The 17,229-nt window shown below is 45.9% G+C and overlaps 1 long non-coding RNA gene across 1 annotated transcript; it reads right to left on the bottom strand.

Moving 5' to 3' along the window:
- Window positions 1-10,217: 10,217 nt before the first annotated feature.
- On the bottom strand, window positions 10,218-13,980 carry LOC145722537 (uncharacterized). Its single transcript, XR_014146867.1, has 3 exons — window positions 12,604-13,980; window positions 11,699-11,759; window positions 10,218-10,354 (listed from the first exon to the last, which is right to left on the bottom strand). It is a non-coding gene; the product is annotated as an uncharacterized LOC145722537 (long non-coding RNA).
- Between the last annotated feature and the right edge of the window lie 3,249 nt (window positions 13,981-17,229).

Below are 17,229 nucleotides of genomic sequence, written 5' to 3'. Positions count from 1 at the left end.
GGCAGGTGGGAGGCAGAATTCCCTCTTCCTTGGGGAACCTCTGTTTTTCGCTCTTAAGGCTTTCAACTGATTGGATGAGGCCCACCCATACTATGGAGGGTAATCTGCTTTACTCAAAGTCTACTTAGTGAAATGTTAATCACATCTGAAAATGCCTTCACAGCAACATCTAGACTGGTGTTTAACACAGTCATAGGCTAGCCGGGCTAATACATAAAATTGATCATCACTGTAGTCTTAAATTCCCACCTAGTGGAATAGAACTGGATTCAATAGGGCTTGAATCAGAGCGGAGGTTTAGGCAACTAACTGCCTTCAGGGAGCCCCTCTGCAATGGTCTAGACTTGGAGAACCCAACTGGATAAATGGTAGATTCTGCCTGCCACATGCCTTCCCCATTCTCATCTTGTTCATGTTTGTTCTAAAACTATAACTCCCAGGGCACCTGGATGGCTCAGTCAGTTAAACGTCTGCCTACGGCTTGGGTCATGATCCAAGGGTCCTGGGATCGAGCCCTACATCAGGCTCCCTGCTCAGTGGGGAGTCTGCTTGTCCCTCTCCCTCTGATCCTTCTTCCTGTTTGTGCTCTTTCTCTGTCTCAAATAAATAAAAATAGATAAATAAAACTATAACTCCTCCTGGAGTCCACAATTTCCTTCCCCTCTATGAGGGCTTGCTGGGTTTTGTCACTAATTCAAAGTTAGGAGTGTTGGCTAGACCCTTCAAATGGGTCTAGGACAAAAATTATTTCAGTGGCAATGTGAGGAACCTGGAGATGATAGATTAGATAGATAGATAGATACATAGATAGATAGATAGATAGATAGATAGATAGATAGATAGATATTCAGTGTAGGCAATAAACAACAATACAATCCTAGAATAAACATGAATCAGACTTGTCAATAGGCCAGCATTCAGGTCCTGTTATCCCACCTCTCCTGCCATATCCATCTATACGACATCAGTTAAGCTAGAGGCCTTGGGGGCCCTTTTCCCTCCTCTGTAAAAATACCAATGGAGAGGACAGAGGACATCTGTAGGTGGATTCTCTATCCCTTCCACTTACAAACAAATTCTGTTCTAGTTCTAGACAGTGGGTAAAAGCGTATTACAACCGATGACGAACATTTCCAATGTAAGCCTAGCACCACCTATCCTTGCCTCTACAGGCCGCACCAGATTCTCCAGCCCTGCAAGACTGGGCTGACAAGATCAAGCTAACTTCATCCTCTGATTTAGAAAGAGAGCACAGGTTTCAGAGTGAGAGGTGGCGCATCTAGGCTTTCACTCTGACCTGGAGACAGCTGACAAAGCACTGGGATGTCCCAGGTTCCTGTCCTCCAAGATGGCGGCAATCCTACCTACCACACAGGCTGCGGAAAGTGTTCTGATTTAGGGAAGCATTTAGCACAGTGCCTGGAACATGGTGATTGCTTTAAAAATGTTAAAGTTAAGGGATGCCTGGGTGGCTCAGCTGGTTGAGCGTCTGTCTTTGGCTCAGATCATGGTCCTGGGGTCCTGGGATCAAGCCCCACACAGGGCTCCTTGCTCAGAGGGGAGCTTGCTTTTCCCTCTGCCTGCTGCTCCCCTTGCTTGTGCTCGCTCTCTCTCTCTCTGAGAAAGAAAGAAATAAAATGTTTTTTAAAAAATGTTAAAGTTAAAATTATGTTCTTACTTCCCTAATTGAATTTTAAGATTGAAACAAGGATTATGTCTATCATCTTGTTTATATTTTTCCCTTACTGACAGCCCCTCTTCCCACCCACCTAGCACTGAGAATGAAGGAGTGCCACCCCACACACCCCCCCAGGATAGCTACTGTCAAAAAAATGATAACAGAAAATATCAAATGTTGGAGACATATAGGAGAAATTGAAACCCTGTCTACTGTTGGCAGGAATGTAGAATGGTACACCGCCATGGAAAACAGTAGGGGAGCTCCTCAATTAGCTAAAAACAGAACTATCCTATGATCCAGCTGTTCCATTTCTGAGTATTTACCCCAAAGAACTGAAAGCAGTGACCCATGTTCAGAACAGCATTATCCACGATAGCCAAAAGATGGAAGCAACCCAAGTGTCCATCAACACAGAAGAGTGCATAAACGAAATGTGATTTGTATATTATGCACAAGTGCGTGTGCGCACACACACACACACACAGGAATATTATTCAGCCCTAAAAAGGAAGGAAATTCTCACACATGCTACAATGTGAATGACCCTTGAGGATGTTATGCTAAGTTAAATAAGTCAGTCACAAAAAGACAGATACTATATGGTTCCACACATATGAGGCGCCTAGAATCATCAGATTCATAGATTCAGAGAGTAGAATGGGGGTTGCCAGGAGCTAGGAGGAGCAGGGAATGAGGGGTTGTTGTTTAATGGGCATAGATTTTTGGTTTTGCAAGTTGAAAAGAGTTTTGGAGATGGGTTGCACAACAATGTGAACATACTTAACACTATTGATCTATAGACCTAAAAATGGTTAAGATGATAAATTTTATGTTATGTGGGTTTTATCACAATTAAAAAACTTTTAAGTGAATGAATGTACTGATACATGTTTCAACATGAATGAACCTTGTAAACATTAGTTTAAGTGAAAGAAGTCCGTAACAACAGACCACATACTGTATGATTCTGTTTATATAAAATGTCCAGAAGAGGCAAATTCATGGAGACAGAAAGTAGACGAGTGGTTTACAGAGGCCAGAAGAGGAGGGGGGAATGAGAGGGAACAGTGAGTGCATGAGAGCTAACAGGTACAAGGTTTCTGTTTGGGGTGATGAAAATGTTCTAAAATTCAAGAGGAGAGATTCTAACTCTGTGAATACACTAAAAACTACTGAATCGTACACTTTAAAAGAGTGACTTTTATGATATGTAAATTATATCTCAATAAAAGCTGTTGTTAAAAAAATGCATGAACAAATGAGGTTCTAATTACATCCAGATCATTGGGATCGTTTTAATTCAGTGTCAATTCCAGGAGAAGGGAGGTTTGTCATGAATAATTTGGATCAAAAATACGGGTAACGAGAGGTTCAGATGGGTCTTCTTGGCAAACCTCAGTCTTGGTGTGCCATCTACATTTGAGATTTGTTGGCTAATGGCCTGAGGATTGCTAGAAGCCCTAAGTTTTGGCAACATGACCACGGGGCCCTCATCTCCCTAAAGCCACTGGTTTGTCTAACTATGGAATCTCTTTAGGGCACTGGGACTAGAAAGAGTACATCTATTCTCCCAGAAACACCCTACTGAGAATTCCATTTATACTTGCCATTATAATGATGTAATTGCGGGGCGCCTGGGTGGCTCAGTCGGTTAAGCGGCTGCCTTTGGCTCAGGTCATGATCCCAGGGTCCTGGGATCGAGCCCCGCATCAGGCTCCCTGCTCAGCAGAGAGCCTGCTTCTCCCTTTCCCCCTGCCTGCCGCTCTGCCCCCTTGTGCTATCTGTCAAATAAAGAAATTTAAAAATAATAATGATGATGATGATGATGTAATTGCATGCTACTCATTGATAATGTGCAAAACAATCTCCTAGAGACCATAAACAAACAGCTGGTGAGCCACCTCCCTGCAAAATGCTAAAGGCAAATTCAAAAGATTTTTGTTAATGGGTTTTGCAAACCTTCTGCAGTAACCCCAGATGTGCAGCAGAGCAAATGTGGCAGCTCAGAAGCAAGAGTGACAAATTCTGTAACATGGCACATTGTCAGAACCAGTCAAGGGAGAAAACCCAAAGGCAGTGATGAGCCAGAAAGTGGAACTGCGATTCACTGGCAGGCCTTTTCTCCCATCGATGATCCAAACGTTTCATGCTTAAAAACACCTTCTGTCCCCCGAAGGCATTTTCATACAGCATGTAAATTCCAAGTTGCTTCTCCTCAAAATACTTTCCTCACCCACCCAACAGGAGCCTGTGAGACTCAATCAAGGAGATGTATGCGATCAAGGCCTGTGTACCTGTTGTCTGGCGGGCTTCCGGGGAGAGTTACGTCTAGTCCCCAAGACCACCAACCTGCACGGTACCAGGATCTGGCACCGAATTTCTGACAACCGGAATGGGCTTCTGGAACTGGGTCTTTGAAAAAATAGCAAAATGAATTAAGTATTTGAAAATTAACATACCATTCCTATGGCTTGAATACAAACATATACAAACAATGTAGGCCCAGAAACAAGAATTATTTTAAGTGTAACAGGCATACTTTGGTTCATCGCCAATCCCTCTTGTCTGAGAGATTGATACACTCTTCAAACCCCGGCAAAGAAAGGCAATCCTGGGCCTGGCCAAGTTTGTCATCTGAACCCTGGGTCCCCTTCTGCGACCACCTGTGGGTCCTAGCTGAGGCACAAAGGGCTCTGAGCTTTGTCTTAGTTCTTAGACACAGAACATGGGCTGGCTTTTTTTTTTTTTTTTTAAGATTTTATTTAATAATTTGACAGAGAGAGACACAGTGAGAGAGGGAACACAAGCAGGGGGAGTGCGAGAGGGAGAAGCAGGCTTCCCGCGGAGCAGGGAGCCCGATGTGGGGCTCGATCCCAGAACCCTGGGATCATGACCTGAGCCGAAGGCAGATGCTTAACAACTGAGCCGCCCAGGTGCCCCATGGGCTGGCTTTATTGTCTGTGGTTGCTTCTTTTTAAAAAAATATTTTTAGGGGGCGCCTGGGCGGCTCAGTGGGTTAAGGGGCTGCCTTCAGCTCAGGTCATGATCCCAGGTCCTGGGATCGAGCCCTGCGTCCTGTTTCAGCGGGGAATCTGTTTCTCCCTCTGCCCCTCCCCCCTGCTGGTGCACTCTCTCTCTCTTTCTCAAAAATAAACAAATAAAATCTTTAAAAAAAAAATTTAGAAAAAAATAAATAAATAAAATAAAAAATAAAAATAAAAAAAAAATTTAGGGGGCGCCTGGGTGGCTCAGTTGGTTAAGCGACTGCCTTCGGCTCAGGTCATGATCCTGGAGTCCCTGGATCGAGTCCCGCATCGGGCTCCCTGCTCGGCAGGGAGTCTGCTTCTCCTTCTGACCCTCCCCCCTCTCATGTGCTCTCTCTCATTCTCTCTCTCTCAAATAAATAAAATCTTTAAAAAAAAATTTAGATTGAGATATAATTTACATGTCCTAAAATTCACCTTTTTAAAGTGTACAATTCAGTGGGTCTTAGTATATTCACAAAATTGTGTTGCTGAAACACTATCTGGTTTCAGAACATCAGCGTCACCCCAAAAGAAACCCCTTGCCCATCAGCAGTCACTCCCTACTCCCTCCCCCAGTCCCTGGCCACCACTAACCTACTTTCTATTTCTTTTTTCTTTTTTTTTTTTTAAAGATTTTATTTATTTATTTGAGACAGAGAGAATGAGAGAGACAGAGAGCACATGAGAGGGGGGAGGGTCAGGGGGAGAAGCAGGCTTCCTGCTGAGCAGGGAGCCCGATGCGGGACTCCATCCAGGGCCTCCAGGATCATGACCTGAGCCGAAGGCAGTCGCTTAACCAACTGAGCCACCCAGGCACCCCTTACTTTCTGTTTCTATAGATTTTCTTATTCTGAACTTTTTTTTTTTTTAAGGTTTTATTTATTTATTTGAGAGAGAGCACGAGCAGGGGGAGCGGCAGGCAGAGGGAGAGGGAGAAGCAGACTCCCCGCTGAGCAAGGAGGCCAATGTAGGGCTCAATCCCAGGACCCTGATATCATGACCTGAGCCAAAGGCAGACGCTTAACTGACTAAGCCACCCAGGCGTCCCTGAACATTTCATATAAATATTTTAAATTCCTGAAAAATTCACTCCTCGTTTTTATCTGTTTCATATTTTGAAGCTCTGCAAATACATCACCAGTCTTACCACTGCTTGCCCAGGACTTAGAACAATACATGACACGTAACAGTGGCTCAGTAAGTACCTAATGAATGAATCTTTCTGCTAAAAATTTGGCAAATCGAGTACTAAGGCATTGGTTCCTAAACCTGACTGTGTGTATAAACTGCCTTAACGAGTGTTTTTTAAAATATAGTCCACTGGGCCGTGCTGAATCAGCCTCTCTGGGGCCAGCATTGGAACTGCTGTTATTCAGTTTCCCTGGGTGACATTGACGGAGCTTTCCGCAGACCCTTGCCTGGTGCCACTGCCCTGAGAAGTGTTGTCTTTGGACACAGGGCCAATGACTTCCATGGTTATCCTCCCAGGCCTAGGGGATCTCACTCTGGTCCAGAGGTACATGGTCAGGGCTCTCCTTCTGGATCCATCGGCATTCCAGTCCACTGATCATTACTGGCTTCACTCCAACTGTAGACCTTTCAATGTGACCAATGATTCTCCATGTCTGGAATGCACCACAGGTCAGTTTTTCCCAATTCCTCTACCTTAGGCCTGCTTCCTTATTTTAGGTAACAGAGATTGAAGCCATGCTAGTTTGAACAACAGAAGTTCTCCGTGGATGCAGAAAAGAATCTCGCCACTTCTTACATTCTGTGACTGTCCTCCCTACTCCCCAAGGACTTGAGGGAGAAGCACATGCCATGCAAGAAAGTTTAATGTTCCTCTTTACCCTCCACCTCCCAGAAAGGGGCAGGAGTTCCCACAGACTCAGACTCAGCTCATCTTTCAAAGTCAAGTTTCTTTCCCACTGAGGATGGACCTAAAGAGAAAGAACTCCTGACTCACCTTTATTTGCTTGCTCAAATTTTACTTCCCCTTTTCTTACAGAAAGGACTTTGTCATATCGGCAAATTTAAAGATTCTCTAGAGACTTCCAGCAATTTATCTATAGTCAGAGGAGGCCCAGAGGGTGAGGAAGACCGGAGTATGGCAGTGGGGTTGCCCCTTAGGGTAGAGCGGGCGTAGCAGAGTGGGGGTGGGAGTAGGAGTCAGTAAGGGGAGGGAAGTGGGGGACAGGGAGGCAGAGTGAGGCTAGATGACCACGAGGTAGAGCCCAGTCAACAAAGCACGGCATCCATGAATGTACAGCAATTTCCAATCCCAGTTCAAGGAAACCGCGGCACCAGGGACTTGCGAAGTCTCAGGACAGACAGCTTCACAGGCCTGCAAAGCATAGCAACATAGACTCTGCGGCACTCTGCCACTCAAAATGTGGTCCTCCACCAGCAGCAGCATTTGTTAGAAATGGAGAATCTCAGGTCCCACCACGCAACTTAACAAGATCCCTGCGTGATTTGAACATGCACTGAAGTGCTCAGAACCAGCTTGGGAACAAGCACAACTCGATGTTAAAACCCGGTAGATGACTTGACTGAGGCTGGGACTAGGACACTCTCAAGTTGTAGTGCACAGGAGAATTGCCTGGAAGGCTTCTGATTCAGCAGACTTTGGGTGGGGACAGGATTCTATAGTTTCAGCAAGCACACGGGTGAGTCTGACTCCAGATGTACAAACTGGTTTAGTTCTGGGCAGATGACATGAGGTTCCCACCTATGTGTGTGCAGAATAATATTTTGAACCCTTAACTAATTTTTTCCATTTTTCTCTCTTTTCTCTTTTACCCGTTTCCAGCACATAAATCTATTTCATGCCTCTTGCCATTTGGGAGGGCAAAAGCAAAAGAGAATGAGGGGGACAGACAGGCCGACTTCTTCCTGACTGTGGCTTCTAGACGACTAAAGCCCAGAGTGGTACTGAGAAGAGTCAGTCAGGGCCAGATGTTTGGAAGTGGGATTGGAGGAGGGGCACTTCTCCACTCCAGAAAAAATTGCTTTGTGCTGGGTAAAAAGAGGGATGGACAACCAGTATCCTCAGATGTCACTGAGGCCCAGGGCCTGGGGCTCTGTGCCCTAATTGCTGCAGAGAAGTTCATGTCTCAGGGGGACTCCGCTGCCCTCAAGACTAAGAATGGAGTAACACGGGAAAGGCCGTGGGACTTGCAAGAACCAAGTGGACAGGAATGAGGGGCATCCCAGGTGCAACCTGCATCAACTGGTATGTTGGAGGGATGGTCCTGGCAGACACCTACGTGGACAGATGACCTGAAGATCAAATGGACCCCCCCTGCGCCCATCGCCACACTTCCGCGTTCATAAGCCCTACAGATGCAGATTTAAACTCAAATAAATGCCCGGGGTACTGAGTGTGAAGCCCCAGTGGATTAGGCACTTGGAATTCGGTTGTTATAGAAAATAAAGAAAGCCAGAATGTGGAGTGAAAATTGCACAAGGCACAGAGGAAAGCTGGGGCGACTTCAACTCAAGAACAGCTTCCAAATGACCCTCCTCTGGGGGCCCTCCTATGGCACCTCTAGGGCAGCAGAACCTCTCACCACTGCCTCCACCTTTTCTCCTCAGAATCCCCAGCTTCTCCCCCTCAAACATCCTATTTTCTTTATGCGTCCTTCATTTTCTTTCTGCTCCTCAAAATTGCCTCTAATGGGCCAGGAGGAAAAAAACTCCCTAACCCTTCAAAACTAGAGTCTCAAGAACAACGAAGAAGCAGCCATTCTCTTTTTGACCCACTTTCTCCTGGGAAAGGAGAAGCCACTTTTCAAAACATTGCTCCACCTTCCCTCCCTGGAGGGGAGTGTGAACCCCATGAAGGCCTGTCCCCGTGAGGTATTCCTGGGGCCACAGAAAAGGGCAAAACGCTCTGTATTCAAACAAGATGAGCCTTCGCATCTCCTACCCAAGTATTCTTACCAACGTTGTTTTTAATTTGAGGTCAAGATGAAAAATGTGTTAGCTTTTGAGGAAAATGCCCGCTAATAACGGCTAAGATAGGGTCCCCGTTTCCACCCCTTCCTTCCCCAGTGAGGAAGGGCAGCTTCCCTCAAGATTCCAGGTCTTTGTGTGACCAGAAATGTCTACCCCAGAAAGACGATTTCATACTCACAGCATTTGCCCAGTAATTGTTTACGGAAGTGGAAGTGTTAAAGGAATTCCAGGACTAGGAGTGGCCTGCCAGGGGCAACAGCACCCCAACTTCCCCTTCCTGAGGTGAGACCAGCATGGAGGGAGAAGCCCGCTGAGCACAAGAAGGAAATCCCACACACATTTGCCAGCTCTGTTATTTCTGGGCAAGAACTTTCCCTACTTAATCCCAAAAACAACAGGGGCTGGCCTTGTGCCAGCCCCACCTCCCCGCACCTGCCTCGAGCCTCTCCAAGGCTGCCTCAGGGCTCCCTGGGGACGGCAGTGGGCTGCTCCCCCCTCCTCCAAACCCAGCATGATTTTTGTTCACTCTTTTCCAGGCTCAGAGAAGTGGAACAAGCTGTCTGAAAGTGGGTACAGACCGCTAACATAAGTGACTCCAATCCCAAGCACCACCTCAAATTACAGCCTGCCCCGCACTTCCTCATTCTTTTCATCATCTCGCAGAGGTACGTACGGGGGTCTCCTGCACTTACAGCCCTCCTAGCATGGCTACAGCCACGCTATGTCACACTGTGACCTCGCCACACCTCGGTGGGACAGGCAACTGCGGGGGAGCCCATCGGTTGTAGGGCGTCTGACTGCAGTCACGCGGGCAGAGAGGAGAAAGAGAGAAGGTACGGAGGGAAGAAACTATGAGCTAGGAAAGTGAGAGACCACCGGCCAGTCCTGGCTCCTGATACTTCACGTCTTGCTTCCATAAAATTTGACAGCCACTGGGTTTCACAAAGCACCCCTGTGCATCACCCCAGCATCTTATGTCTGCCTCAGAGCGACACTGTGTCTTCACTAGATTGCCTCTCTCGTGATTATCCAGGATCTCTTTGACACCAGAGACTTTTTTTACTCATATTTGTAACTTCAGCCCTTGATGGAGAAGTCTGTCACAGAAAAGATGAGTCAGGTGTCAGTTGAATGAACGAAAGACAACTCGATTATCCCACATTATCCTTAAAGAGCTCATGTCTCGCGACCATAGTCGTTCAACATTATGTTTGATGATTTTGTGTGTGTGTGCACGCACGCACACACACACACACAAGTTAAACGTCTTTTCTTCCATCCATGTCGTCACATTTGCCTTTGTGGCAGCCTGGCAACACAGGGCTCCTCAGTGGTACTCACGCCTGTGGAATCCACAGCAAGACGTTCCAGAGTGAGGTCCCACCTCGCAGTCATTCTCCCTCTCGGCATCAGCCCCCCACGTCCTGCTGCAGAGACTAGCAAATTACCAGCCTTGTTTGGGGCTCGAGCACAGGCAGGTGACCCAGTCCTTACTCCTGGGACTTGCCGTGGCTTCTGTTGAGAACCTCTGGGAAACCAGGTCCTCCTTGATAAACGAAGAGACAGGCTGGGAACACTCGTCTCTTCTTGCTGGAGACAAGGCCTCATGAGGATGTGATGCTTGGAGCCCCAAAGTGATTTTAAAACCCTGAAGGGAGAGCCGAATCACTACGTTGTACACCTGAAACTAATAGAACATGGTATGTCAACCCTGCTGGAATTTTAAAATTAATTAATTAATTTTTTAAAATCCTGAAGGGAGATGTCACCAAAACATTGAGAGTGGCAGAGCAGGAAAACAGAAAGAGCCTGGGTGCTTAACAACTGTCCTCGAAGGTATCCATGTTCTCATCCCCGAAACCTGCAAATCTTACTTTATTTAACAAAAGGGACTTTGCAGGTGCAATTAAGTTAAGAGTCTTCAAATAAGAGGTTATCCTGAATTTTCTGGGTGGGCCCTAACTGTCACCACAAGGGTCCTTAGGACAGGGAGGCCGAGGGGGGTTTGACCGCAGGATATGCGATGTTGCAGCATCTCAAGGAGGGGGCCGCGGGCCAGGGAATGTGGGCAGCCTTCAGAAGCTAACAGAGGCAAAGAAATAGATTCTTCCCTAGAGCTTCCAGAAAATATCAGCCCTGCCAACTGACACTAGACCAGTGAAACGGATTGCAGACTTCTGGCCTCCACTACTGTAAGAGAATAAATTTGTGTTGGTTTTTTTTTCAAGATTTTGTTTGTTTGTTTGTTTAGAGAGAGTGGGGGGGGAGGGGCAGAGTGAGAGGGAGAGAATCTCAGGCAGACCCCTCACTGAGCAAGGAGCCCAACACTGGGCTTGATCTCATGACGCTGAGATCATGACCTGAGCTGAAATCAAGAGTCCAGACGTTTAACTGACTGAGCCACCCAGATGCCCCTGAAGTGACATCATTTTTTTAATGCCTATGCTTTAAAACTGTTTTCAGCAGGCTTGTTGTTACTTGTACCCCCAAAGCATCCTAAATAAAACTTTTAGCATGACTTTAAGCATGATGGGTGTGGGGGTATCATAGGATGTTGATTCAGCTGTTAATAAAGAATTTAAAAAAAAATAGAGCAGAGGACACCTGGGTGGCTTAGTCAGTTTAGCATCCAACTCTTGATCTCAGCTTAGGATCTTGATCTCAGGGTTGTGAGTTCAAGCCCTGTGTTGGGCTCCATGCTGGGTGTGGAGCCTACGTAAGGAAAAAAAAAAAAAAAAATAGAGGGCTAGTAGGGCAGTTCAGGTTCAAGAGCTTCATTCAGAACCAGGCTTCATGTATCTAGCATACTGAGTACTTCCTACCTTATATTTTTAGTACTGGTAAAATAAGTAGCAATATTTTTGAATGATCAAAAAAGTGTACCTTCTGCTCTGCCATTCCTGTGGTGGGGCTCTCATCCTCATGGCCCACCAGGGTTTGTCACACTATAAGCAGGCGAAGGGAAGAGGAGAAGGCCCGGGAGAGGGCACATCAGGAAAGCGGCACGTCTACTCAGTGGAACAGGCCTTACATGTCTGAGGCCCATGCCTACGTGTCAGGGAAGCTGGAGGTCTGTATTCCCAGGTGCCCAACTGGAAACGCAGAAAAAGAAGGGGAAAGCACATATTCAGGGACAACGGATGGTCGTTTGAGGAGTTCTGTGTTGCCGAGTACATGAACATTCAGGTTAAAATCAAGGAAGCCTCCGCATCTCAGTGGTCACCCAGCACCCCTCCCGGTCCACTGCCGCAGCTGACAATTGATGTACTATTAATTGGTAGCAGCAGAACCTGCAGTATATAAGAAAGATAGTCGGGGCACCTGGGTGACTCAGTGGGTTGGGCGTCTGCCTTGGGCTCAGGTGGTGATCTCCAGGTCCTGGGATCGAACCCCCCATCGGGGCTCCCTGCTCAGCGGGGAGCCTGCTTCTCCTTCTCTCTCTGCCCCCTCCCCCGGTCGTGCTCTCTGTCTCTCTCTTAAATAAATAAAACCTTAAAAAAAAAAAAAGGAAAGAAAGAAAGATAGCTGCGGTGGTGCCCTTCCCCCTTACCTTCCCCTCACCGCCCAGGGCACCTCTTTGGGACATCAGTGTTCAGGGAGCACATTTTGAAACAATGCATCCGTCTAAGAGGAAGCAAAACCATATACTGCCAGGCATAGTCATTCTCGGGGATTCCCGAGGCTTGGAGTCTATTTCTCTTGCTGGAACCACACGCACTCACACGCACAGACACCCCACGCCCAACCTTCGGTAAAGAAGCTGCACTAGGCCGGGCTCGGTATATTTTAGAGCCACTCACTCCAGGGGAAACAGAGGCCGGAGCACCCTGCTCAGCAAGGGAGAAGCCATTTTTAATTATCCTCCGAAGCCCTAAGCCTGCGGCGCTGTCTGGGCCCAGCGTGAATGCTGGTTGTCATGGCACTGCCTCGAATTACGTCTGCAACGGCCCATCACGTGCCGCTCCCGTACGCTGGGGCCACGTCTCTCTTCCTACTGTTTGTTGATTGATGCTCGAGCTCTGCACCAGGAATAGAGTTCAATCAGCAGGGAAGCAAAGCCGCGTGTCGCCACGTCTCCTGCTTAGCTGATACATAAGTGACCAGGGATTGGAAATACTTGAACGAGAGATCCAGGTTCTGTTCACAGTTCTCCACTGTGTGGCTTGGGGCAAATCCTTTCATTTCTCTGTGCCTCGGATTCCTCGGCTGCGCAATCAAAGAGATGGACTAGAATGTCTCCAGGGTCTCCTGATCTCCTGATCTCCTGATGTAACCGTCTCTGATTCCTGCGTGCTGTTTTGAAGCCGCAGAGATGAGCAGAGAGATCTGCAGAGGATGAGCCTCCAAGTGGGAGTGAGGCAATTCCTGTCAACTGTTGCACTGTCCTCCCAGCGCGGACTGTTTCTGAAACTCCCCTCCAGCACCTCCGGGCTGCTACAGATTTGTTTAGAGTCGATTCGCTGGCAAGATGCCACTTGCCTAAAGGTCCCCTCTCATATACTAAGGGGACTGTTTTCAGCTTGAGTTGAGTCTTTATTCGCCTTGAAATGATTTCTTCTTGGAATAGTCCGTGGTTCGATGCTCAGGACTTTGGTCCCAGAGATTGTTATCCCCCCGAATAAATTCTAAAACTAGGGAAAGATACCCGTGGGAGGCTGGCCTCTTGACCTGTTGCAGAATAGTATCTCATGGGATCAAGAGAGCAGTGAAGAAATAGCTCTGATATTTGTCTGATGAGTGTGCAGCTGATTTCACCAGCCATAATACAAATGAGGTCCTCTTTATATTTCTGATTACTTTGTCCTGACCCCTCGGCCTCACTTGCCGATTGCAGGGATGGGGGATCTCACCCTCCAAGTCTCCTCCCTACCCCACCTCAGTTATTTCTGGGAATCCCCAGGGGACGTCTCGTGTATATCCACAGAACAAAAATATGGCCTGGGAAGCAAAGGGATACAACAGGAGTAAGGTGTCTTGGCATAAGGCAGGGCTACACACGTCTCGGGGAAAAAATCTAGGGCTTGGATAACTTCACTGTCTCAATAACGAGGTTGAATCCCTCAGTTTGCCTGACCAGGGGTGAGCGGAAGCTCGAGGCAGACTTCCCAGAGAAGGGAAGGATCTTATGGGCTGACTCCTGAAGGAGATGCTAAGTCAAATGATGCTGGTCAAATGCAAATCAAATTCAAAGCAGGTAGCTGCTGCCTTGCTCCCTGACTCATTGAACACCCCCCTTTCAATTGGAAATTTTCAATTTGTTCATTCATTCTGTTTTTGTTTTTTTTTTAATTGTCCAATACTTAGAATTAAGGCAAAAAGATGATTCCATGTCCTTCCAATGTCATGTTGGAGCATTGCCCAGCAGACCTGCCCAAGCATTATTCCTCTAAAGAATGTACCTTTGTTTGACTTATTACTTATTATCATTGGGGCCCAGCTTCTGTGAAGTTACCTGTTAATTTGTAGGGTTTTGTCCATTAGAGATGCAAATGATTCAGAAGAGAAGATAACTCCAAATGTTACAGTTTCTTGCCCTTTAGGACATTAACCAGATTTACCTCTAACCAAACTAACTTATCTCATCGTGCCTCCTGACTCTGTTCCTAGAATTCTCCTTAGACCAGCTGTATTATCTTGCTGGTTCCTTCATTAAATGGATTAAGTAAATATTTGACACATGCTCACTATATGTTTGATGAGCATCATGTTTTCAACTCTTGGAAAATTACCCTTTGACATTCCCTTAACAGATATGTGTTGAGCAATTCTTACAGGCAAAGCACTGTGTTCAGGGCAGGTGATAGAACAGAGAACAAGATAGACAAGGTCTCTGCCCTCATGGAGCAAACATTCTGGAGGAGAGAAAATCTGTAAATAAATCAATACATTACGGATTGTGATGATGTGTAATGAAGAAAAATACCAAAGATGCTGTGACAGATCGATGGGAGACCTGGTCAACACAGGCCTCTCCTTCCTTGAAAGACATTAAGCTGAGATTTGAAGGAGGGAAGCCAGCCCTGCAAAGAAGCAGGGGAAAGAGCTGAGAGGTAAAAGAAATGACAAGCTCAAGACCCTGCAGGGGAGGTTGGTGTCCCGGGAACTAGAAGGCCCAGGCTAGAGTGAAATGAATCAAAGGAAAGATGGCATGGGATAAGATCATAGAAGTAGTGTGGAACTTAGAATTTAATGTCAGTACTTGTCATTTACTAAGAACTAAGGAAGGAAGAAGGGGAGGAGGGTTCACCAGTCAGAAGCTGGGTGGCCCCCACACCTTAGTAATTTTAATATGTCAAATTATCTATAGGAGTTCTTTTAGCTTTCTTAATGTTAACATCTTTCATACCATGGCACATTTCTCAAAAATAAGAAATTAATATTGTACAGTCCTATTAACTACAGTTTATTTGGATTTCTCCAGTTTTACCACTAAGTGATTCCTTCTATTCCAGGACCTAATCCAGGATTAGGAAATTCAGGATTTCCTTTTTGGCTGGAGAAGCAGCACCATTCTTGCCCTTGGGGACTGTGGGATTTGCACTCCCACTCCCAGCTTTTGTTTTCCTGTGGGCCTCACCACCTTGGCTCTTGTCACTTGTCATGTCTCCTTCATCTCCTCCGGGCTATGAAAGTTTCTCGGTCTTTTTGTATTTCTCTTGAAGAGTGCCAGGTATTTTGTAGAATGTTTCTGAGTTTGGGTTTGTCTGATGGTTTCTCAGGATTAAACTGAAGGTATAGATTTGGGGAAAAAAAACAACAGAGACGATATGACAGGTTTTCTTTTAACATAGATATACTCAAGAACCTGGCTGAGAATTGTCCTGTGACATTTAGGGGAGGAGAGATTTTGTGACATTCAGGAAAAGAAGGGGAAGGGTCATGAAACTGAGGTCAGGGAGAAGGATGTCATGTTATTCCACAGAGGAAGGGAAATATGATTATAAGTTAGCAAATTCAAAAGGCTGGCTTCAGTGAAAGATAATGGATGCATTACCTATCGATGGAACACACTGGTAAAAACTTACAGAGCCGGGACTTTCTCAAGATTTCAGCTTCTCCTCTAATTGGCAGTTGAGGTAACATGAAACTTCCTTATGGGGGGTTGGTTTTCTTTATCAAGAATCAAGGTTATGGTCATACATGATCATGTTTGAATTTTATTCTAAGACCAAAAGGAAGTTGACGAAGGGTTTTAGGCTGGAGACCGGTACTCCAAGCTGAGAAAACAGCATAGGGAAAGGCATGAGGGGTGAGGGGGCACTTGGCACACTGGAGTAAATGGATTGCCAGAAGGGTAAGGTAAACAGAAAGGAACTGTGAAAAACAAGGTTGAAAAGGAATCAGTAGAGATGCCTGGGTGGTTAGGTCAGTTAAGCATCTGCCTTCAGCTCAGGTCATGATCCCAGGGTCCTGGGATCGAGCCCCTCATCAGGCTCCCTGCTCAGTGGGGAGCCTGCTTCTCCCTCTCCTCCCTGCTCGTGCTCTCTCTCACTATCTCTGTCATTATTTCTGTCTCTGTCTCTCTCTCTCAAATAAATAAAATCTTAAAAAAGAAAGAAAAAGAAAAAGAATCAGTAGTCAGAGCAGGAGGGGCCTTTTATCCCATGTGAAAGCATTTTGGATCTGATAAATGATCCAGAAGTCAACAGTTGACTTCATTCTGGACCTTGGTCCAAAAACCACTCTATCCAATTATTTTGCAGGGTCAAGTCACTGATTTTAAGGAATCACTGGGCAAAAGAGCAGGTGGGATTCTACAAGTTCATCCATTGCTCAAATGCCACATCTTATCACTGGGTCAAGTGTGTTAGCTGATGTGCTATGAAGAACAGCACATTATGACTATTAGATCAGTCATCACCAATATTTAACTTGTTTGCACTATTGAAAGGAGTGGTTGTATAGCTCCGACATCCTCCCTCACTCCCTATGTTAGGGGTGTGGTTACCATGTTCTCTTTTCCTTTTTTTTTTTTTAATTTTTTTAAGTTTTAAATTTTTAATTTTAATTTTAATTTTTAAATTTTTTTTAACTTTTTAATTTTATTTTTAAGTAATCTCTCACCCAATGTGGGGCTCAAACCCACAATCCCAAGATCAAGAGTCACATGCTACGGCATCTGGGTTGGCTCAGTCGGTTAAGCGTCTGAGGTCATGGGATCTCAGGGTCCTGGGATCAAGCCCTGCATCAGTCTCCTTGATCGAGGGGAACCTGCTTCTCCCTCTCCTCCAGCTCACTACTCTCTCTCTCTCTAATAAATAAATAAAATCTTAAAAAATATTTTTTTTTTGCACAGAAGGCTAGAGAACTTTGAGAAAAATTGAAGATAACCTAAATAAATGGAAGTATGTACATTGCTCATGGATTAGACGTTTCAATGTTGTAAATACGTCAATCTCACCAAATCAATTTATAGATTCAATGCAATCCCAATGAAAATCCCAATAGGTGTATTTGCAAAAAATAGTAACCTGATTCTAAAATGTATATGGAGGGCACCTGGGTGGCTCAGTTGGTTAAGCGACTGCCTTCAGCTCAGGTCATGATCCCACGGTCCTGGGA

Source organism: Leptonychotes weddellii, chromosome 7, assembly GCF_054177405.1.
Source record: "Leptonychotes weddellii isolate Sample4059 chromosome 7, ASM5417740v2, whole genome shotgun sequence".
Classification (NCBI taxonomy): Eukaryota; Metazoa; Chordata; class Mammalia; order Carnivora; family Phocidae; genus Leptonychotes; species Leptonychotes weddellii.
The sequence above is the reverse complement of the archived record's forward strand: the minus strand, read 5'-3'. Positions and strand labels throughout refer to the sequence as shown.